Source organism: Vombatus ursinus, unplaced genomic scaffold, assembly GCF_900497805.2.
Source record: "Vombatus ursinus unplaced genomic scaffold, bare-nosed wombat genome assembly UNPS02014830.1, whole genome shotgun sequence".
NCBI classification, from domain to species: domain Eukaryota; kingdom Metazoa; phylum Chordata; class Mammalia; order Diprotodontia; family Vombatidae; genus Vombatus; species Vombatus ursinus.
The window spans coordinates 39,622,552-39,638,777 of record NW_020954608.1 but is presented as its reverse complement, the minus strand read 5'-3'; positions in this window follow the sequence as shown (position 1 = coordinate 39,638,777).

Genomic DNA, 16,226 nt, shown 5'->3' with positions numbered 1-16,226 from the left:
AAATTACTTTTTACCAATGTGAGAGTCATTTATGAATTAGCTGTCAGATCACAAACTTGTAAGAATAAAGATCAAAATCAAAGCAAAGTTGGGATAATGAAAATAAGAAGGCATAGCATGCAATTAAAAGACCTTCAACATGACCTATTGAAAAAAGCTATTGATGATTAAAAAAAATTAATGTTAAAAAAACCAACATGTCAAGGAAGACTATTACCAGTTGCTAAGGAAGGTCAGTGAACATGAATCAATCATCACAATAAACAAGCCAAAAGAGCCTTGAAAACACCTCAGACTGCAAATACTTTTACCTTTTTGCTCAGCAGATATGATGGCCAGTGTCCCTCTCTAATCCATAATCCACATAGCTGCCAAATTGATATTCCTGAAACACAGGTTATGCCAGATCAACCTTTTTTCATTTTATGATAGGATACTAAACTAGTAAATGAAGGGAGAGTTATGATTATTTCAATAGATGCAAAAAGTATCTTTGATAAATAATAATATTATTTTTAAAAATAATCTGAACAGTATAGGCATAAAAAGGACCTTCTATACAAGGTCTTTGAAAGCAAAGGTCTAATATATATCAGAATATAGCAAAATTTGGGGTGGAAATGAGCTAGAAACAGTCATAGATTGAGAAATGACTGGAAAAAAAACCTATGGTATATTAATGTCGAGGTAAATGTTCAGTAAGAAATAATATGTAAAGTAAAAAATAAATATTAGGAACTCACAGGATTTTGGGAAGATTTGCATGAACTGCTGCAGTATAACATAACATAAACAAAAGAATAAAACACAATGACTGTGATTAAAACAGAGTAAATTAAAAGATCACTAAAAGGAAGTTGAGCTATGAGTGATAGAAGGGGAAAAAAAGACAATGAACGTGCTGGTGAACAGATTCTGAAAGATACCACCCCACTCATGGCATAAACACAAGGATGCTTTTCCCTGATGAGAACAGAGTTATGTATAGTTTATCTTGTGTGGTTAATGTATCAGCTCTTTTTTGCTTAAATTGTTTCTTTTGGTTACAAAGAGGGAAAGGTTCAATATGGAGCATGGATGAAATGATTAGGAAGTGAAGATAAGAGGCATCAATGAAAACATATTTAAAACTAAATTAAGAAAACAAAGCAAACATTATTTTTGGGGGGGCAAGACAATTGGGGTTAAGTGACTTGCCCAGAGTCACATAGCTAGTAAATGTCATGTGTCTGAGGCTGAATTTGAACTCAGGTCCTCCTGACTGCAGGGCTGGTGCTCTATCCACTGCACCACCTAGCTGCCCTGAAAACATTGTTTTCAAGGGATAGGGGAAGAGAAGTCTGTTTTGGTACATAATCTGCTTACAAAACTAGGGAAATGTGTAAGAAGACATTCTTTCCCATTGCAGTTTTTAGTTGGTATTTGCTTAAATGCTACCCCTTATATTCAAAGTATGAAGTTAGGGTATACTTTACACACACGAAGAAGCAGAAGGTATTTAAAAAATAAGCCATATTGAAATAGTGAAGAAAGTCAAGGGAACTACATTTTAGAGAGCAAGGAAGGTAAATAAAAATGATTAAAGGTTTTGAAAATAACCTCTATGTTGAAAGGAACTGAACACGTTTGGTCTGAAGAAAGACACCTGAAGGAGCATTATAAAAGGGAGTTAGCACTACTTTTCTTATTAGTTAGTGATAGGAATGACAAAAAGGATGCACAAAGTAATCGTGTTCATTATAATGATTCTTGTACTCCCATACTGGCGAGAGCAAATAAATTGGCCTGTGGAACATAAGTCACTTTTTGCCCCATCTTTTCTCTTTTTCTTCCCTGGTTTTTGTTGTTCAGTCATTTTTCAGTCCTGTCTGACTCTTCTTGACTCTATTTGGGGTTTTCTTGGCAAAGATGTCGGAGTCATTTGCCATTGCCTTCTCCAGCTCAAGTTACAGAAGGGGAAACTGAGGTAAATAGGGTTAGTGACTTGCTCAGGGTCATATAACTAATAAGTGCCCAAGGCCAGATTTGAACTAAGGAAGGTGAGTCTTCCTGAATCCAGACCTGTGCTCTATATATGGTGCCACCTTGCTTCCCTGGTAGGATTCATTATATCCTATAATGGAAAAAAGCACTGGTGTTTGAGTCTGAGAACCTTAGTTCAAATCTCACTTCTGTTCATTACTATCCGTATCACCCTTGACAAGTAACTGCACCTATTTGGGCCTCAGGTTCCTCATCTGTAATATAAAGTAGTTGGATAAGAGTCTCTTCCCACTTTGAATCTGTGACCCTATGATCAGTCCTCTTGACTCATCTCCATCACCAGTCATCGATCTATTCACTTGATCTGCATCACTTGTCACACCCAGAGATAAAAAGGAAACATCTTATTCACTGAGGTGACTTGATAACAGAAAAATGCACTATAAGTAACAGTGATATAATTAGGATAGATACTCTTGGAAAGCAGAGTGGATGACACAGAAGCTAAAGTTACAAAGTGGATGAGTTCTAAAAGAAGGAAAGGGAGGGGCAGATTGCCTGGTGTCAAAGGCACAAAACCAGAAATTCCTGTTCCTTTCTGTTTCTAAGGGTCCTGGGAATCATCAAAGCATATTGAAAGCAATCTCTCTTTAGCAGATCTCTTCTTAGACCCCTACTCATACTATGTGATTTTTACAAAGTGAAGTTAATATGAAATCAGAAACATCTCTCACTTCTGCCCCTTTCTCCATTTCACCATCATATCCGGATGTGGATAATATGTCAGTTTATTTAACTTAATTATGCTTCACTGTTAAGGGAGGATTCTGAAGGTCAGAGATAGAGGGATTTTTTTTTTAAATATCAGCATAACATTTAAATAGACAAATATTTAGGAAGCAGATTTTTGAGCAAGGGAGTGACCTGGTTAGGTCTATATGTAACTGTGGCCATCCCTGCTGGAAAGCATGGCTGGGGCAGGGCCCATTCCAGTTCTACATTCACCCTGGCCCTTTCCAGTGGGTCCCTGGTTGGTCCCCATATGTTGGTTCTCCTCCCCACATGATGTTGGGGGAAGGCAGAGAGGACAGAATCAAACAGGATGGAACACATAACAGTAAGAGCCACCAATTCTATATACTTTAAAGGGAGGCCTGGATTGCAATATCTCTCCTTTGAATTTCTCCTTTCTTCTTCTCCCTTCCCCTCCTTGCAACCATGATGACTGACTATACATGTCAGTGAATATATGCAGTAGTGTGCTGGCAAATGTTTAGTAACTGGTTTCTCTTATCCTCTCCAAATGCACCAATGCCACACTTTTAAGTTTAATCTGCATTATTAACATTTTCTCCATAACTTTCTTAAGTCTAGACAATCAGCAAAACAATAAATCAAGTCCTGATTTGTTGTATTTGCTGATTTCTGAGGTGTAATGGTCACACTAAAAATTTAACAATTGGTTCCTAAGAGTTCATCTGAGCTTGTTTCAACATCCCCTTGCATGTGCTCATTTAGGTAAGTCTGAGACAGGATCTCAAGGCCTTGACTGCCTCTTCTGCTTTTTATTTCTTTCTTGGAGCATGAATGACTGAATCCTGATCATGAGATGAGTGTTCCCTAGCCTTAGTGTCAACCTCATAAATTCAAGAAAAGAGGAGTCGCAGAAGCTGACCTTCAAAGCAACTTTGCAGAGGAGGGGATTAAAGAATCATAGATTTAGAGCCAGATAGGAACTTATTATTGGTGTTGTTCAGGCATGTCCAACTCTTTGTGACCCCATGGACCATAGAACACAAGGCCTTTCTCTCTTCCACTGTCTCCCAAAGTCTGCCCAAACTCATGTTCGTTGTTTCTATGACACTATCTATCTATCTCATCTTCTGCCGTCCCCTTTTCCTTTTGCCTTCAATCTTTCCCAACATCAGGATCTTTTTCCAATAAGTCCTGTCTTCTCATTTTGTGGTCAAAGTATTTAAACTTCAGCTTCAGTATTTGACCTTCCAGTGAATACTCTTAAATTAATTTCTTTAAAAACCTAGAGGTAATGAAATCCAACCCTTCAGAGAGGTTAAATGAATAACTCCGTGTCACACAGCTAATAAGTATCTGAAGCAGAATTCAAATCTAACTTTTCACAATTCCAAGCCCAGAATTCTATCCACTATTTGACTTCTCCTTATCAGAGGAGAAGATAGCCACTACCAGTGGACAGTGTAGTTCAGGGGTGGGAACCTGTAGCCTTGAGGCCACATATAGCCCTCTAGGTACTCAAGTGTGGCCCTTTGACTGAATCCAAACTTCACAGAACAAATCCTTTTTTGGGCCACACTTGAGGACCACATGTGGCCTCGAGGCCACAGGTTCCCCACACTTGGTGTAGTTCAAATAGTGCAAAGCTGAAGTAAAGGTGAAATGCCTATTCAGCAGTCCCAAAATTGTTTCACATCTTAACATTTTAAGTATCAATCTCCCAGGAGAGTATAATAGGAATTATAGATAACTGATTCAAGTTTTAAATATTTGTCACTGCATACTTGTGAATCTTTTGCATTTCCTTTCTGGTGGAGGAGATAAATAGCTGTCCTCTACCTGTTCTACTTTGTATATTTAACATTTTACTGGAAGAAGTCCCTTTTAATCTCTAGACATGAGCTAAAACTAAGTTTTGTTTAAATGACGGTCCCTAAAGTTCTACCCTAAGGTATAGCCATGATAAGCCGGTGATAATAAGAAAAAAAACTGGCTCTAGTTGAGACCCCCTGCTCTAGCTGCCACATGGTAGCAGAGGTTTAAAGGGTATTTACTTACACCCTCTGCAGGCTTCTAAAGAAGCAACAATTGAGCATGGGTCGCTCTCAAAGGTCCACTGAGTCATCAGTCCTTCCTACTCAGTGGCCAAAAGGGGATTGCTTTAGTGCTGAGTCATAAATGATCATTAGTAATATCCAGTGAACCTCATGACATGTTCAAGTGCTGAACTAGCACACAAGGTCAGCTGGAATCAGGCAGGGAAGATGAGCAAATGCACAGTGTAAACCTAAGTTACAAGCAAATTTATCACCAATAGGGGAAAACCCCTTCCCATATTTCCATACCTGGTAATTCCCCTAAGTAAATGGTGATCCTTAGTCAAGTATACCACCCAAGAGACTACTGTATCACCCCAGGACTAAAGAATAATGATTGGAGATCGGTGGTCTGGGAGTTCAAAGAATAGACTTGTGGATGTTGAGAACTGGCATTAGATTCTAATGGTTCTGGTAAACTGTGAGATTGCTGCCAGTGCTCCTCTATATTTCCCAGTAGACAAGAGGTATATGGTGTGGTTATTCCTCTGCTTACCAATGTGAGATATCTCCTTGGCTAGAGACATTGATCAAGAGTGCAACAGTGGGCTAGTATGTTACAGTCAGAAGTGACGTCTTCCTCCTGGTATGTCCTGGTTTTATGGGCATTCCAGACATCTGGCTTAGGAATCATACAATAAATATCCAATAAATACCCGTAAGGTGTTTATGCCAATATATTAACTGCCAATACCAATACCAAAATACAATATACTACCATATGGCTGCTAGAGCAAGGGGTCTCAACTAGGGCAAGTTTTTTTTTTTGTTATCACTGGCTCGTCATGGCTATACCCTAGGGTAGAACTTTACATTCATTTAAATAAAACTTAGGTTTGGCTCATGTCTAGAGATTAATAGGGATTTCTTCTAGCAAAATTTTAAATATATAAAGTAGAACAGGTAGAGGACAGCTATTTATCTCCTCCACCAGAAAGGAAATGCAAAATATTCACAAGTATGCATTGACAAATATTTAAAACTTGAATCAGTTCTCTGTAATTCCTATTATACTCTCCTGGGAAGTTGATACTTAAAATGTTAAGATGTGAAACACTTTTGGAACTGCTGAATAGGCATTTCAGCTTTGCACTATTTGAACTATACCAGGCCTTGAGTACATCATTTTGTGAAAATCTAGGTTTGAATTCTGCCTCATATACTTATTAGCTGTGTGACCCAGGGTTATTCATTTAACCTCTCTGAAGGGGTGGATTTCATAACCTCTAGGTTCTTAAAGACATCATTAACATATGTGGTTATTATGTATTTTATTAAACACTCATAACTAACATTTCTGGTTATCCTAGTTATTGGGGAAAAATTAGCTGCCCATATCTTTGGCTGTCCTGACCAATATATTACCATTTTACTTACCTGCTCAAAGTGCTTGGGGGTTTGCATAGTTATTCACATTCAAAAAGGGGTCACTGATTTCACTTGCGATCTTTAATATCATATATTAGAAAGATTACTTTGGGAGCTGGGCAAAAGAGAAAAGGAGAAATTGGAGATAGAGAAGACAGTTTAAAAGGAGACTATTAAAAAGTTCAGGTTTTTGAGGGTGTGAACTAAGGTAGAGTCTGTGTAAATTGAGAGAAGTGGGCATATGTGAAAGATGTTGACCTAGCATGGTTGAGTTAGATGTAGTAGATTAATTTAGACATGAAAGATGCATTAAAGGTAGAATTAATAGGATTTATCAGCTTTATGCAGATTTATGCAGATAAGAGAGAAGGGGACAATCAAGTATGACTCTGAGGTTATAAATATGACTCATTTGGAGGATGGTAGAGTCATCAACAAAAACAAAAAAGTTAGGAGAGGCAGCACGGCACAGTGGATAGAGTTGGCCTTAGAGTCAGAAAGTTCTGGATTCTAGACCCAATTCTGTCATGTACAGGATGTTTGATTTTGGGTGAGTCACTTGGTCACTGGTTAACCTTAAGCAACTCTTAACTATAAATTGTAGAACACTTGCTAATTTGCATTGACAGGAGAAGCTTCCTTACCTGGAGTTCCCTAGACAATGAAATCATAGATTTGGACCCCTTCCACCCTGGGGAAAAGATGGTAAATTCCATTTCAGATATGTTTAATTTGAGGTTCTGGTGGCATATCTAGATGGAGATATCCAGCAAGTAGCTCTAAATTGAGAGAGGTAGGAAGATAGATATAGATATCAATGTGGAGATTATCTTTCTATATCTATATCTATATCTATATATGAGACTAATCTTCATAGAGATGATTCACTGAAACCATGAAAGTAGATGACATTGATAAGGGCATTCATACAGAGAAGTGTGCACAGCATGGAGCCTTCTGGATATTGATGGGGTGGGAAGAGCATGATTAATTTGCATCGGACCAGATGACCTCTGAAGTCCTTTCAAATTCTTAGCGGAGACCAGGGGTTGGGATGGGTACATTCTGACAGACAGGAGGAGATTCAGAGCAAAAGAATGTCAACAATCATTCATCATGAATCAAAGTCTGGATTACACCATCTATGAAAGCTAGTATGTTCCAAATTAGTTGAACAATTAAGAGATTGCACTCATTTAAAAGGCATCCAATGCCTTTTAAATGAAAAATACTTTAGTAGGAAGTTCTGGTAAGTGACTTTGGAAGAAGGCATGACTCCAAAAACTATTCTAACTCTCTGTAATGAATAACACATTTTAATAGCATTTTATGGTTTGCAAACTGGTTTCCTCACAACAACCCCACCAGCTAAATTGGTATAAGAACTACTATCTCTATGTTACAAATCAGGGAACTGAAGACAAAAAAAAAGTAACATGACCACAATTACATGGTTAGCAGTTGACCCAATTGACAGCAATCTTTGCCTTTTCAATATTTTCTTAATGGCACGCTCAATCTCTCCTTTGCTATCACATTCTGCCTTGGATCATACTTTCATGACAGAAACATCAAACACACATCCCATGAGCTGTATTGCTGTCTCCATCATTCTGCTGGGGGTCTGAACCGGATTAAAATATAATTGGGAAATTTTTAACAAAATCAATAAAAATACAGAAGAACATAATATCAGTATGTAGTTTTCTGAGTTAATATGCACCCATAGGGATACTTATACCTGGTTTAATGGCCTCCTTCTGTATTTGAATTTGACACTACAGTTTCATGAGATTGAAATTTGCTGTGATTTCACTGCTTGCAGGCCTTCTGACTCATTGTCCATCAGGCCTCCTTCCACTCTCAACCTCCATATCATGCTTCCTAAGATGCTACCCAAAATCAGTTTACTTTTCTATAGTTGTAGTTATACTACAAGAAAGTAAAAACAAGTGTCAAAATGTGTCTTTTCTCTCTAGGTTCAGATGGTAAATAAGCAAAGCTGCCAAATAGAATTATTTAGGTTATGATTCATTTCTTGCTATGCTTTTTTCATTATATAATGAGTTTTATTAAAATACTGCAAACTCACTATCACCCACTGCAAAAGCCCAGAGAGATCGTCTTTCATATGGAGCTTATTAAGAGCTCATGAGTTTTCCCTGTCAGTCATTTCTGCTTTCAACCATTTTCGACTGGGTTATAAAGAATATGACCTGAACCTTGATTTCCTCAGCTGTAAAAATGAAATGGTTGGACTAGTCGATTTAAATCATCCTATCCAACTCTGATGTAAACCATGAGTTCTGATATAGAGCTCAGTCAGGCTACAACTCTTGAGTCTCCAATAGCTCTCAAACTCTTGTTCATGACACAGTAGTGTTCTTTGCCTGGAGGAATCACAGTGTGCTAGATATTTATATTGCCAACACTATGCCAGAGTCATGAGATTGGCATGCCCATTCGAAAACTATTTTAGTTTCGGTACAATTTGTGGCTCACTTTGCAAAACTCAGGTACACCAGTGTGTCAAAGTATGCCCTTTGAGAGCTACTAACAGTAAACTAACTACTGAATGTGGTAGAAAGTTATTCAGTGACAGTACATCAAGCTCTTGGCATTTCAGCTTTAGTGGCCTGAGAGACATAATAAATCTTTCCAAGTTCAAATATTTCAGTAACTTCTATAGAGGTAAGCTACTCATCATAGGGTAGGGAAGAAGATGATACTCTTCTTTTTTAAAAAAAATTCCAATTATATGCAAAAACAATTTCAACATTCTTTTTTTTAATTTTGATTTGCAAATTCTCTCCCTTCTTCTCCTGTTGAGAAAGCAAGCAATTTGATATAGATTATACACATGCAGTCAAGATCACAGTCTTCTAAGACAGAAAGAAAAATTTTAAAAATGATAAACTTATAGGTAGTTTGGCATAGTGGATAGAAAAAGTAAGAATTGAATTCAAGTCTTATCTCTGACATATACCAGTTATATGACCCTGAACAAGTTGTAGAATCACAGAACTAGAAAGTTGTAAGGGTCCTTAGCAGTCATCTAGTTCAATTGATCAATTAAAGGAATCCCCAATATTACATACCCAACACCTGATCTTCCAGGCTCTTTCAGTGCCCTAGGCAGCCTTCTAAGACTATAAATAACAAAGATGTCAATCTGTTCTTCTGGTAGTCAATCCTCTTCTGGTAGTTTCCTATGTTGATGAAATCACAGGTTCAGTCCCTATTGCTAAAACTTGTAGTCTATTCTAAAATATTTCATGGTTGATTTTCCATTTTTTTAAAATTATGGATTACAAAGGCATAATGTTTTATTCTTCAGGTTGGTGGGGAGGGAAAAGAATACATTTAAGATATTTGGTTTAGCTAAAATTAGTGAATTTTTTTCTACTTGTTCTCAACACTAAGGAAAGACTTGATAAGAAGATGACTGAAACCATTGCAGATGATGAAAGAGTTTGATAAGGGTATTCATTCAGCCACTTTGGCCCTGTCTCTCACAACCCCAGAGAACTGGCCATCTGTTTCCCAGTGAGGACTTCTTTCTACAGATGTGTGCAGAGCAGACATTTTAAAAATATTTGTTTAGGGGAATTAATAACTAATGGTCTGTTGCCTCTGCTAACCTTTAGAAAATTCTCAAAACTAATGAAGATTTTAGCATCAATGTCACGACACTCTTAACAGGCTAAGATGAATTTTTGCTTTTGCTTTCTACCCTAGCTAATGAAAGGAATTCTGTGGAATCAGTGACAGATGAGACCAAATCTTCACTTATCTAGGGTGATTATACTGCACAGAATAACAGCTGTAGCTTCCTTCAATATGCATGGGGCTGAATTCTGCACAAAGCTGATATGCAATTAAGAGGAGTGGCATAGCAGGCTGTCAAAAGGCAGCATGTAGAGATGACCACATCCTCCTATACCCCAAAAGACTTTTGGGGAAATTCATTGTTCTGAACTTACAAGATATAATGAACGTAGCCTCAGAACTATTAGGCAGAGATAAATACTCAAGCCCAAGGAGATTTGGCATTGAAGTTCTGCTGATGTGTTTTCCTGAAATTGGCAGCAGATCCTTTTTTAAAAATTTGTTTACAAATTTATTTAGATTTGTCAACAATAATTTCCATAAGCTTTGAGTTTTAAATTTTTCTCCCACTTTCTCCCCTCCCTCCTGCCCAAGATGGCATACAATCTGATATAGGCTCTACCTATACATTCCTATTAAACATATTTTCACATTAGTGATGTTGTAAGTAAGAATTAGAACCAATAGGAGGAACCACCAGAAAGAGGAAACAAAACACAACAGAAGGGAAAAAAATAGCAAATAGTATGCTTCAATCTCCATTCAAACTCCATAGTTCTTTCTTCTTTGTGGATAGCATTTTCCATCATGAGGCCTTTGGAGATGTCTTAGATGCTTGTATTGTACACGATAACAGCCACATTGTGTGATGACTAATATTGATAGACTTAACCCTTCTCAGCAATACAAGGATCTAAGACATCTCCAAAGGCCTCGTGATGGAAAATGCTATCCACAAAGAAGAAAGAACTATGGAGTTTGAATGCAGATCGAAGCTTACTATTTGCTATTTTTTTTCTTCTATTGTGTTTTGTTTCCTCTTTCTGGGGGTTCCTCCTATTGGTTCCAATTCTTACTTACAACATCATTAATGTGAAAATACGTTTAATAGGAATGCATATGTATAGCCTGTATCAGATTCCATGCCATCTTGAGGAGAAAGGTGGGGAGGGAAGGGGAGAAAAATTTAACACTCAAAAGCTTATGGAAGTGATTGTTGATAATTCAAAATAAATTAATTTTTAAAAAATATTAGTCTTTGAACAATGTGGCTATTACTGTGTATAGCAGTCTACTGGTTCTGCTCACTTCACTCAGTATCAGGCCATACAAGTCTTTCCAGGTTTTTCTGAAGTCTGCCTGCTCATCATTTCTCACAGCACAATAGTATTCCATTACATTCATATACCACAACTTGTTCAGCCATTCCCCAATTGATTTGCATCCTCTCAATTTCCAATTCTTTGCCACCACAAAAAGAGATGCTATAAATATTTTTCTTCATGTGGGTCCTTTTCCCATTTGTATGTTCTCTTTGGGACACAACCCTAGAAGTGCTATTGCTGGGTCAAAGGGTAAGCACAGTTTTATAGCCCTTTGAGCATAGTTCCAAATTGCTCTCCAAAATGGTTGGATCATTTCACAATTCCACCAACAATGCATTAGTGTTCCAATTTTCCCACATCTTCTCCAACATTTATCATTTTCCTGTTTTGTCATGTTGGCCAATCTGATCGGTGTGATATGGTACCTCAGAGTTGTTTTGATTTGCATTTCTCTAATCAATAGTGATTTAGAGCATTTTAGATGTCTTTAATTTCTTTATCTGAGAACTGCCTGTTCATATTATTTTATATGATATGAATTTGAAATCATATCAATTTATCAATTGGAGAATGACTTGTATTCTTATAGATTTGACTTAATTCTCTATATATTTTAGAAATGAGGCCCTTTTCAGAGACATTGGTTGTAAAAATTCTTTCACAGTTTTCTACTTTCCTTCTAATCTTGGTTGCATTGGCTCTTTTCGTGCAAAAACTTTTCAATTTAATGTAACCAAAGTTATCCATTTTGCATTTTGTAATGTTCTCTATCTCCTATTTGGTCATGAATTCTCTTCTTCATAAATCTGATAGATAAACTATTCCTTACTCTCCCAGTTTGCTTACAATATCAGCCTTTATATCTAAATCATGACCCCATTTTGACTTTATTTTGGTATATGGTGTGAGATTTTGGTCTATGCCTAGTTTCTGCCATACTCTTTTCCAGTTTTCCCAGCAGTTTTTGTCAAATAGTGAGTTCTTATTCCAGAAGCTGGGGTCTTTGGGTTTATCAAATAATAGATTACTACAGTCATTGACTACTGTGTCTTACATACTTAACCTATTACACTGATCTACCAATCTATTTCTTAGCCAGTAGCAAGCAGTTTTGATGATTGTTGCTTTGCAACACAATTTAAGATCTAGAATGGCTAGGCCACCTACCCCTGCATTTCTTTTCATTAGTTCCCTTGATACTTTAGACCTTTTGTTATTCCAAATGAATCTTATTTTTATTTTTTCTAACTCTATAAAATAATTTTTGGTAGGTTGATTGGTATGGAGCAGCAGATCTCTTTGCTGAGACCTACCAGATAATGAATTTATGCAGTCAACCACTTGGCATGGTGTGCCCACATCAGAGAAGGTGCTGTGCTCTATGAGCAAAGCAGAATTGAAGTAGCTCAAAAGAAATGCAAGATGCACAAATTTAGAGAATCCACCCCAAATGTTCACATGAGCTCTTTGTGCCCAACCTGTGGTAGAATGTTCTGAGCTCATATTGGTCTGATCAGCCACAGTCAGACACACTGCAACTTGACTCTAGCATAGTTATGTCATTTTGGTCCTCTTTGAGAACAAAGGATAACAACCAACCAACCAGATGATGAAGTAGAAATAATTTTTTAAAAAAAAATTGTTGTGTGACATGTCCCCCAAAGATAAAGCCACCATAAATTAAAAGGAAAGTCAGTTGAAGATGAAATTTAGAATTATTTTTAAATTAATTAATTTATTTTAATTTTCAACATTCACTTCCATAAGCTTTTGAGTTTCAAAAATTCTCCCCCTCTCCCCACCTTTCTCCCCAAGATGGCATATAATCTGATATAGGCTCTACATATACATTCCTATTAAATATATTTTCATATTAGTCATGTTGTAAAGAAGAATTAGAACCAATAGGAGGAACCACAAGAAAGAAAAAAACAAAACAAAACAGAAGAAAAAAAAAGAGCAAATAGTATGCTTCAATCCTCATTGAAACTCCACAGTTCTTTCTCTGGATGTGGATAGCATTTTCCATCATGAGACTTTTGGAACTGTCTTAGATCCTTGCATTTCTGAGAAGAGCTAAGTCTATCAAAGTTAGTCATCACACAATGTGGCTATTACTGTGTATGATGTTCTCCTGGTTCTGCTCACTTCACTCAGCATCAGTCCATACAAGTCTTACCAGGTTTTTCTGAAGTCCCCTTGCTCATTGAAATTTAGAATTATTGAGCAATCTCTCTATGTGAGTATGTGAATTAGGTTGGAACTAGATACAATTAGCTAGGGCAGCTAGATGGCACAGTGGATAGAATGCTTGACCTGAAGTCAGGAAGACTCATCTTCCTGAGTTCAAATCTATCCTCAGGCACTTACTGGTTGTGTGACTCTGGATGAGTCATTTAACCCTGCTTGCCTCAGTTCCTCATCTGTAAAATGAGCTGAAGAAGGAAATGGCAAACCACTCCAGTGCTAAACACCGGCAATAAAAGAATGAAATAAGACAATCCCTGCTTTCTATGTGCTTACAGTATAATAGGAGAATAGACCATATACACAAATAACTACAATACAAGGTAGAATATGATAAGCTTCAAGGAATGGTACAAGAAGAGTGTTCTGAGGAATTGGATGATAGCTCACTTTCAAATGAGTAGAGGAAGAAACATCAAAGAATACTTCATGAAGGGGCTAACTCCTGACTTGGGCGTTGAAGATAGGGAGGAATTTCAATACATAGAGAGTTAGTAGGGGAATCCATACTACCTATGGGGCACTGTATAAAAATAGGAGAGGGCAGGATCAGAATGGGAGATGGTGAATGGTTTGGCCGCAATTGCCCAGATCCAACATCATTCTTAATAATCTAGATAACGAAATCACAAGTCCCTGACTAAAAGATCCTAAGAGGTTAAAGCATAGGCACACTCTTATCTCAGGGCAGAAATTTTCTCAATTTTTTTTTTTTTTGGTGAGACAATTGAGGTTAAGTGACTTGGCCAGAATCAAAGAGCCAGTGAGTCTGAGGTCACATTTGAACTCAGGTCCTCCTGACTTCAGGGCTGGTACTCTATCCACTGCACCACCTACTTGCCCCAAAACTTTCTCAATTTTTCTGAACAAGGCAACTATATTGTAAAAAATGAATCGCTTTTGCATACAAACAGATTGACCTATGACGATTTAATTTTGTTTTTCTTCCTCCCCTTCTGTAGAAATTGTCAGCTGCACAAAACCTTGACTTGTGGAAAGAAAATAGTGATGCAGAAACATTTGAGAAGAAACTTTGCAGGCTTGGATTCCCTATCTTGTCAAGCTGCCATTTTTGTGTAATGTGCTAGATGCGTTTAACACTTGAGGTTTACTAAGTGCTTTGCTATTTGGCAAAAATGAGCAGCTCTTTTGAAAACATATTTAGCAGGTCAAGAAAACATAATTTTTCTTTCCTAATCTTATTCCTTTTTAAGACTTGCCTTATGTAGTACTTTTTAACGACATTTAATAGCAAAAATCTGTTACCTCTTAACTTATTAATTCTTTATCTTCATTTTCAGATGAAGATAAACCTTAACCTGGAACACATGAATTTAGTTGACATTTGTATTTTAATAACTGATTTTCCTTTGATCCTATATATTTTATCTTATGTATTTAAAAACATTTTTCTGAAAAAAAGGTTCATAGGCTTCATCAAATATCCAAGGGGTTCATGACACAAAAATGATTAAGAAGTCTTGCTCTAAGTCTACAAAGTGAGAAGATACAAAGCAAACCAAATCAACATAATCCTTTACAAATATTCCTAGATCTAAAGAAAACAACTCCAGTTGCAGAATGTCAATTTGTTCTATACTGACTTAATCTCTAGAATATAGTGAATTCTAGGAATAGAGCGATTAGTTCTGGTCATAGGTCTAGGTAAGTTATCCACATTCCTATGCTTCCAACATAGACAATTAACAAGTATTCATTAAGTGTTTCCAATGTACTGGACATAGTATACACTTTCTTACTTATCTATTGCATTTCATTGGGCTGCGCATGTATTTATATATTTGTGAGTACACACACACACACACACACACACACACACACATCTTATTGTCCCTAGTAGATTTTAAGTTCCTCCAGGATGGCCATGGTTCCTTTCTTACATTTCCTATAACACCTTTCAGTTCAGTACATGGCTCACAATCTTTCTCTCATCCTTAACTCCTGCCCTCATACCAGGAGACTTCAATATATATATAGTGACTTTCCCTTAAACACTCAGCCTCCTCACTTCCCATGACTTACTCCTCCACCCCACCTTGGACACACTCAAAGATGGTCACATTCTTGATCTTGCTATCACTCACATATGTACCACCTCTATGCTCAAGAATTCCAAAATCTCCTTACCTAAATATAATTTATTGGCCTTTTACCTGACCCTCTGCCTTCCTTTCCCAAACACTCCTCTTTGTCCACACCATGACATCCAATCTCTTGAGCTCTCAATTCTCTTCCAGCCATCTTCCCTGCACCTGTCACTTTCTCCTCTTTTCTGCATTTTGACTCTTTAGTAAACTAACTCAACATTACATTGCCTTCCTCTCTTGAATCCCTAGCACCTTTATCACTTCACCAATTGAACCCTGCCAAACCTCAGTCTTGTATCACTCCCACCATTTGCTATCTTCATGCCTACACATGTGCTGCTATAAAAAGAAAAAAAAAGGTAGAGAAAGTCACACAACCATTCTGATTTGGTTCACTACAAATTTACGTTATACAACCTCAGCTGGGCTCTCACTGCTGCTAGGTAATCCCACTATGTCTCCCTCATCAAGTCAATATTCCACTCCCCACAGTGACTTTTCCAAACCTTTTCATCCCTCCTCAAAAGTCCCATGGCTCCTCCTCTCCCTATCTTCTCAGCTAAGAACTTTGTCTCATGTTTTACAGAAAAAAAGTTGAGGCTATTTGCCATGAACTCTCTCTTCTTCCTTATTCATCTTCTCATATAACTCAAATGCCTTCCACCACTATCTTCTTCATCCCTGTTTATTTTTCTTTCTTTCTTTCTTTCTTTCTTTCTTTCTTTCTTTCTTTCTTT